The sequence below is a fragment of the Nicotiana tabacum genome, chromosome 6, assembly GCF_000715075.1.
Source record: "Nicotiana tabacum cultivar K326 chromosome 6, ASM71507v2, whole genome shotgun sequence".
In the NCBI taxonomy this organism is placed as follows: domain Eukaryota; kingdom Viridiplantae; phylum Streptophyta; class Magnoliopsida; order Solanales; family Solanaceae; genus Nicotiana; species Nicotiana tabacum.
In genome coordinates this window covers 194,699,181-194,707,490 of record NC_134085.1, presented here as the reverse complement: position 1 = coordinate 194,707,490, position 8,310 = coordinate 194,699,181, and the positions used below count along the sequence as shown (strand labels likewise).

The 8,310-nt window shown below is 37.2% G+C and overlaps 1 pseudogene; it reads right to left on the bottom strand.

Annotated features, from left to right (window-relative positions):
• Positions 1-1,495: 1,495 nt before the first annotated feature.
• Positions 1,496-2,721, bottom strand: LOC107781624 (calcium-dependent lipid-binding protein-like; annotated as a pseudogene).
• Positions 2,722-8,310: the final 5,589 nt, after the last annotated feature.

Sequence of the window (8,310 nt, the reverse complement as noted above, 5' to 3'; positions counted from 1 at the left end):
TTCATACCCTCAGGACATCATTTACAATCATTATTCACCTCGAACTGGCTACAACTCTAGCTCGCGACGCCTTTGCCCCTCGAATCGGCCTCCATGCGCGTAGAATCTATCCAAAATCAGAACGAATACGTCACAATTTGCTAAGGGAGCAACGCCCAAGCGAAAACAATCAAAAATATCAAAAATCCCGAAATTAGCAAAACCCAAGCCCCGGGCCCACTTCTCGAAACTCAGAAATTTTCACATCATTAGATTCCTTATTACCCCACGAATTCATACATACCAAAAATTCTCAATTCCGACCTCAAATGTTCCTTCAAATCCCAATTCAAAAGTTCAAAATCCCAAGCCCTAGTTCTTCCATTTTTAGCTTAGTTCCATGAATTTCTAGGTGGATTTCACAGTAATAATCGAGTATTGAGTTCAAAAATCTTACCTCTAGGTGATTCCCCTTGAATCCGTCTTCAATTTCCTTCAACAGGCTCTCAAAATGATCAACAATGGAGTAAATGAGCTTCAATATCGCGGATGAAACGAATTTTAACATTCTGCCCAGGGATTTTTTTCGCATCTGCGAACAGAATCCCGCTTCTGTGGTACGACATTTGCGGTCTAGCTTCCGCTTCTGCGGAAATCACTTAAGGGACCAAATTCCGCATCTGCGGTCCACTAGCCGCATCTGCGACTCCGCAGGTGCGGTCCATATGTCGCATTTGCGGTTCTTGACTACTTTCCCAAATCCGCTTCTGCGGCTCCCCTTCCGTATGTGCGGCACCGCACCTGCGGTCCCCAATCCATAGGTGCGGAAATACCAGAAGCAACAATCTTTTGAATTCTCTTAAGTTCAAAATCTTCCCGTTAACCATCTGAAGTCACCCCGAGGCCCCCGGGACCTCAACCAAAAGCACCGACATGACCCAATACCTTATTCTAACTTTTTCCAATCATCAAAACACCTCAAATAACATCAAATTACCAAAACACATCGAATTCAAGCCTAATATTTGAGAAATCTTTCGAAATACATTTTCGATAAAAAACGCGACCAAACCACGTCCGAATGACCTGAAATTTTGCACACACATCCCAAATGACATAACGAAGCTACTGAAACTCTTGGAATTCCATCCTGACCCTTATATCAAAATCTCACCTATCAACCGGAAATCGCTAAAATATCAATTTCGCCAATTCAAGCCTAATTCTACTCCGAACCTCCAAAACCAATTCCGATCACGCTCATAAGCCATAAATCACCTCCCAAAGCTAACCGAACCGTCGAAACTCACATCCGAGCTCTCTAACACATAAGTCAATATCCGGTTGTTCTTTCCAACTTAAGCCTTCTTAAAAGAGACTAAGTGTCTCATTTCTTACCAAATCCTTTCCGAACTCAAACGAATCAACCCGATCACATAAAACACGGATAATGAAGCATAAAGAAGCAAAAAATGGAAAAACAGAGCGGTAACTCATGAGACGACTCGCCGGGTCGTCACATTTTGGTCTTAACCTTTAAAAGTGGACGAATGAATACAATCACATATTTATCAGATTTTCCTAACATTTCATGGTTTTTAAGCCATTAGCCTTTAATAAAGTTTCTATGTGCTTCCGTGTGGCTTAAGTTCCAAATCGCTAGTATCCATAGGCATGCCGCCCATTGGAACAATAATTTTGGTGGGGCCATTCTAGCATATCTATCACTGGTCACTAGTGTATTTACAGTGTCATCAATCATATATGAAAGTCCAAGAAGAGCTGTTAAACTTCCACCAACAACCCTCAAAGTATAATCAATTTTAGACTTTGGCTTAGAAAGTAAAGCTACAATAACAACAGAGAAGCAAGGAATTTCCCAGCTAGTTGGAAGATGACACAAATAACGGTGAAATTGAAGATATTTCAACTGAATGGGTACAGAAGCATCCATTGCAGCTTCAATACTTAAGACAATATTGAGATCACCACCCCCATCGGAGGTCAATGTCCTTTTTTCTGGATAACAGGAGGTGTCCGATCTTGGCACACGTTGACCATTCCACCGGACACCTATAACTATCAATAGCATCTATGTTGTGTGGACTCTCCAAAATATTGTTGCACCCATGTCAATACTACTTTTGGAGGATCCGACACACATTCAACGACGTTTTCGGACAGTCCGAGCAGCGTAAATGCCAAGTAACTCTGCCTACCAAGGCTTAGGCAGATAGGAAGAAATCACCTAGTGTTTGTTGTCTCTAATAAGATTTGAACTTTGGTTTCCAAGGTTTGCACCCACTTCATTGACCACTAGGCTGTGAGGTATCCTATAAGACGTCAATATCGATAGTGCTTTGACCTTGTTTAAGGCTCTGAACATGAATACCTTCTATTTTAGGTGCCAAAGTTCCCAATGGTAATTTGCTAAACTTCAATGAAATAATTCCAGGAGGTCAATAATCTTCTAAAAAAGGTTCAGCAAATCTCTTACAATAGCCTCTACTGCTTCTGCAATAAATGGCCACATTTGCTCGACTGTTTGTTCATCGATTTGACCTGTTCATAAACTGGGAATGACATCCATTCAAGAAAGTTGCAGCCACATATTTTCTTTAGATTATCCATGTGGAGGGAGCTCATTAGTTTCACATCAGCTGCCTTACTAATTGGCTTGTAGTTCCTGTACCTCAAATCTGGCCAAGTTGTCATTAAACTAATTCCGAAGATTATCCCCATCAATATGCAGAAATAAACTCCATTCTATTTCAACCCAATCCCCTCTTCATTTCCAAAATAGTAACTAGGTATAAATACTGAAGCTTCTTGCTTCTCCAACACAGGTTCTCCACCAAATGGTGTTTCTTGGCATTCCTTTCCTCCACAATACTTTGAGGCTAAAGAAGAAAAGATATCTTACTTATTTCATTGTACAATTAAATGAATGCGGCTTGGACGGTTATGCATTACTACCTACTAATTTTTTTTTATTTTTATGAAGTTTACCTACTGTTTGTTTTTCTCCAACAAGAATGTTTGAAACATCCTGTTCAGTCAATATGTTATTGAACTATCCTAGGAAGGATAGGGTTCTTAAGGTCTAATCTATTACTGAGATGACCCGACCCGTCGTTTCGTGAGTTACCGCCCCGTTTTCCCCACTACCTATTTTGTTATGCTTATGTGGACGAGTTGAATTGGAGTGGTTTTGATAAGAAATGTGACACTTAGTCTCTTTAAGGAAGGTTTGTATTGGAAAAGTCAACCGGATGTTGACTTATGTATTAGAGGGCTCGGATTTGAATTCCGATGATTCGGTTAGCTTCGGGGGATGATTTGTGACTTAGAAGTGTGATCGGAAGTAATTTTGGAGGTCCGATGTAGAATTAGGCTTGAATTGACGAAGTTAGTATTTTGGCGATTTCCGGTTAATAGGTAAGATTTTGATCCGAGAGTCGGAATGGAATTACAAGAGTTGTTGTAGCTCTATTAAGTGATTTGGGATGCGTGTGCAAAGTTTCAGGTCATTCTAACGTGGTTTGATTGGGTTTTCGATCGAATGCGTGTTTTAGAAGTTTTAAAAGAACTTAGGCTTGAATTCGATGATTTTAGTGTTAGTTGAGGTGTTTTGATGATTGAAGAAAGTGTGGATAATGTTTTAAGATATGTTGGTGCATTTGGTTGAGGTCCCGGGGTCCTCAGGGTGATTTCGGATGGCTAACGGGAATTTTTGAAGTTGGAAAATGCTGCAGAAATGCAGCAGTCAGTGCAGAGCAATTTTGCTCTATGCGATCGCATAGGGTTAGCTACAGTGCCCGAGAATTTTGTTCTATGCGATCGCAGGAGGTCTAATGCGATCGAATAGGGTTAGCTACAGTACCCGGACAAAATGTTAAAAACATTTCATCCGCGAACCAAACCCATATTTCCACCATTTTTGAGCAACCTTGAGAGCTTTTGGACGGGAAATGAAGGGGTTTTGTCGGGAAGTGATTAGAGGTAAGTCCTATGAACTAAATACATGATTATATTGTGAAATCATCCTTGAAATTCATGAAAATATAGCCAAATTATAAGAAATTAGGGCTTGAAATTGAAATTCTAAATTTGGGATTTGAGGGGCCATTTGTGGTCCGATTTGAGAAAATTTTGTATGTATAAACTCATGGAGAGATAAGGAACCCGATGACGTAAAAATTTCTGAGTTTTGAGACGTGGGCCTGGGGCTCGGGTTTTGTCAAAATCGTTAATTTTGATATTTTTCGATTGTTTTCGATTGGGTATTGTCTCTTTAGCATAATGCGACATATTCGTTGTGATTTTGAGTAGATTCGTCGCACGAGGATGCTAATTTTAGAGGCAAGGGCATTGCGAGCTAGACTTTGACCATTTTGAGGTGAGTAATGATTTTAAATGATGTCCCGAGGGTTTGAAACCCCGGATTTGCACAACGTAGTGCTATACTAAGTTGAGATACACGCTGTGTGACGAGCGTGAGGTTCAATGCTATGGGGATTGTGACTTGGTCCATCCCGAATGATATTTTACTACATTTTTGATTGAGACATATACTTTATTATTGTGAATTGGGCTTGTTGCCATGCTTGGGGCCTTGTGCCGACCTGTAGAACCCTTAGGGGATTTTTGACTGGTTTTCCTCACTTATTTTGTTAAAGAATTTATATCCTCAGTCATGTTTCCAATTGTTTAAGAATGATATGAACCAGATTTTTGAAATGTTAATCATAAATAGGAAGAGATATGAGGGCTGAGATCCCGACCGTACATTATGCCCGAGAGGTTGTGGTTTTTTAAATAACTGAGAGGGGCCGAGGACCCAATAGTGAGGATATTTTACATATTATGGATCGAGCTGCACGCCGCAATAATTACATATTATGGAGTGGGCTGCACGCCGCAGCATATATATATATATATTATACATATTATGGATTATGGTTTCCGCACATTTCATCTGTTAAAATTCATACTTCTATTTATATCAAATTGGTATTAAATCCCGAAAATTATATAGCGATTGGGCTGAAGGAGCCCCTCCGGAGTCTGCACACCCCCAGTGAGCGCAGTCGACTATTATTATTATTATGGATCGGGCTGTACGCCACAACGATATACGGATCGGGCTGCACGCCGCAACGGTATATATATTTATTGATTCGGTTATCGTGAGAAGTATATGAATTGAGAACTGAGGATAAGAACGAATAAATGAATTGAAATGCTGGAAGAGCTGATTTATACTGATTATATCTGCTTTACCTGATTTAAAGAATTTCACATGATTTCCTCATTCACTGTTGCTTAAATGATTTTTACTGTTTTGATATAGAACTGCTTAGTGCTTTACGTGATTTCATACTGTCAGCCATTATTTATTGTTATTACTCACTGAGTCGGAGTACTCACACTACTCCCTGCACCATGTGTGCAGGTACAGGTATTCCTGAGGCATAGAGCGAGCTTTCCTGCCGTTCTGTTTTCATCGGAGTTATCGAGGTAGCTGTATGGCGTTCGCAGACCCGATTTCTCCTTCTATCTCCACTTATTATTCCGTATTTTAGACATATTTCTGTATTAGATTGTTGAAACCTTGTGTTAGAGGCTCAGACTTGTGACACCGGATCAGTGGGCTGTTTTACAGAGATTTTTCGTGATTATGGTTTCCGCACATTTCATCTGTTAAATTCATACTTCTATTTATATTAAATTAGTATTAAATCCCGAAAATTGGTATTGAATTATAAAGAAAGAGATTGTGAGATGTTAGTTGGTCGGACTTGCCTAGCATTGTGTTGGGCGCCATCACGGCCGAGTTTGGGGTCGTGACAATTACTTCTTTCTTTGAGTTAGATTTTATCATTTCTACGGAGACAGGTGGAAGGAGATACAGAATACGAGAAAGTAGCTTTGTTCACATGGTGTAGAACAGGGAATGCAATCCTAAAGCACAATTGCAGATCAAGAAAAATCAGTCGGAATGGAGAGCGACTACAGATATCATTCCTTTTATCACTATCTAGTTCCCACTTCAGGCACACAGTGCTCTTTTCACAAGCCAAAGTCCCCAAGTACGTAAACAAAGGACATTGATTCTAGTCAAAAAAGAATAAGTCCTCATTAAGTTGACACCCTATGCTCAATTTAGGTTATCATTGGTTGTGAGAGTTTAAATACCACTGTGAAGAAACCTCCAAAAGATTTTCCCCGAAACTTCACCTTCTTTTTGGGTAGTAATAAATATGCTAACCCAACAAAGCCAAATCCCAAATAAGATAGAGTTGACTAATTATGCCTTACTAGTATATCAAAACATCATATTTGCCTATCTCAAAATCTTTCCTGTAAGCTTCTCAACTAATTTCTATTTGCTAGTGTCTAAGAAAAAACAAAGCTTTACTCCATTAAAATGTCAGAATATAGAACTACATTGAATCGAAAGGAAAAAATATCTACAAGAAAATTTAAAATACTTTGCAACAGAATTTTGGTGTTTTATTGTCCAAGCCTAGTTATTAATTCAAGCCTATGCTTTCCTCTCTAATATATTTCCTTTATCCAATATAAAATAGACCAAAACCCAAGAGTACTAATAGTGTAATAGTACAAAGTATACTCAAAATATTACATAACTATATATTTCTATGACAGTTCATTTCTCTAGTGTGTGTGTAACTTGTCATCAAAGAGGAAAGAGCAAATTAGAGGCATACCAAGCATCACAAGCAAAACTATATAATGTATCAGTGGGCACAACTAAAACTTTTCCAGCTTTGATAGCTTCAATTGTCTCTTCGGTATAATCTTCTTTTGCAGGACTTACAGAAACTACCTTAGTCTCCACATTGTCATCACTTTTCTCCAAACTCCAAGCCATTTTCTTCAAATTAAAACCCCTCATACTTCTTGTCCACAAGTTCAAAAATCCAATCTTTTCCACCCCTTTAGGAAAAAAAACAAAAGGTTTAATCTTTGTTATGTCTAAGTAAAACTGGAAACAAAATTTATAATTATAAGAAGAAAATGGGAAGAAGACTAACGATGAGTGTTAATATCAAAGAGCACCTCGAGAAGGGTGAAATAGAGAGGTGAAGTAAGGGAGAGTTTGGGCTATTTTTGTGGGTGTGGTGGCGTTCATCAGTCTTCTCTCCCCTGCAACTTTGCTCTGTTTATGTTCTTTATAGCGTTTTATCTCAAGAAAATGCATGCCCTATTTGGTTGGAGGCCTAAGTCTGAAATTCAGCCGCCAATTAACTTAAGGCTACCAGGTACTCTTTTTTTTGTTTTTGTTTTTGTTTTTTTGGGTACTCTATTTATTTCCTTTTTCTTTTCTTTCTGCTTAACTAAAAATCAAATGGAAACTGGGATGTTTACAACTGGTACAAATTCTATATACTAGTATTAGTACCCGCGTGATGCACAATTAATATTAAAAGAAATTATCATAATAAATTTTATACTCAAAGTAACAAATATGTAAAATTATCACTATTGAGTTTTAAAGCTCAACTATTTGTCTGCTTGCATTGTGTTTAATTAATCCAGTTTCTTGTATTAAAAGTTTATTACTTAAGTTAAAAACATATTAACTTTACTGCTATAGCATTTTAATGATATGAAAACACAAAATAAAAATATATAATTTGTGATACAAATAATTTGAATTGATCAATTAAAAATACATAATAATTAGATGAAAAATAGATTCAATGACGCATCAAAAAAAAATTACAAAATTTATTTTTACACCTCATATATAGGTTCATTCGTTATTTGTCTATCATCTATTATACTAAAATCTTCAGCCCTTCTATTTGTCAACCGTGAAAGAGCAACATAATATTGTGCTTCTGTTAATACTGATTTACTTCAAAACCAATCCCATCTAAGACAATAATTGACCTCAATTTGTATTACGATAAGCCTCTTTTTGTTTTAGTTTTGGATTTTTTTTTTTGGGTTTTCTAGCTAACCTTTTTTATTTTTGACTAAATTATTTTCTCAAGTTTGAACTTTTATGTTGTTACTACTACAAAATGCATTTTTTTCACTGTTGTTTCTTTTTTTCTTGTTCTTCTGTTAATTTTATTTAATTTTTTTTGTACTAATAAACTAAACATGATCGTTATTGCACCAAACATCAACTTCATACCACTTAAAAAAATATTTTTCTTAACTTTTATTTTGCTAAGATTTCAGTTATGTGACATATTATACCAATTGTCTTGTCTTGCATCAAATTGTAATACTTACATTTGGATTTTTGTTTCTAAAAGTTTTGTTCTTTTTTTGGTTTCCGTACTTATTGTT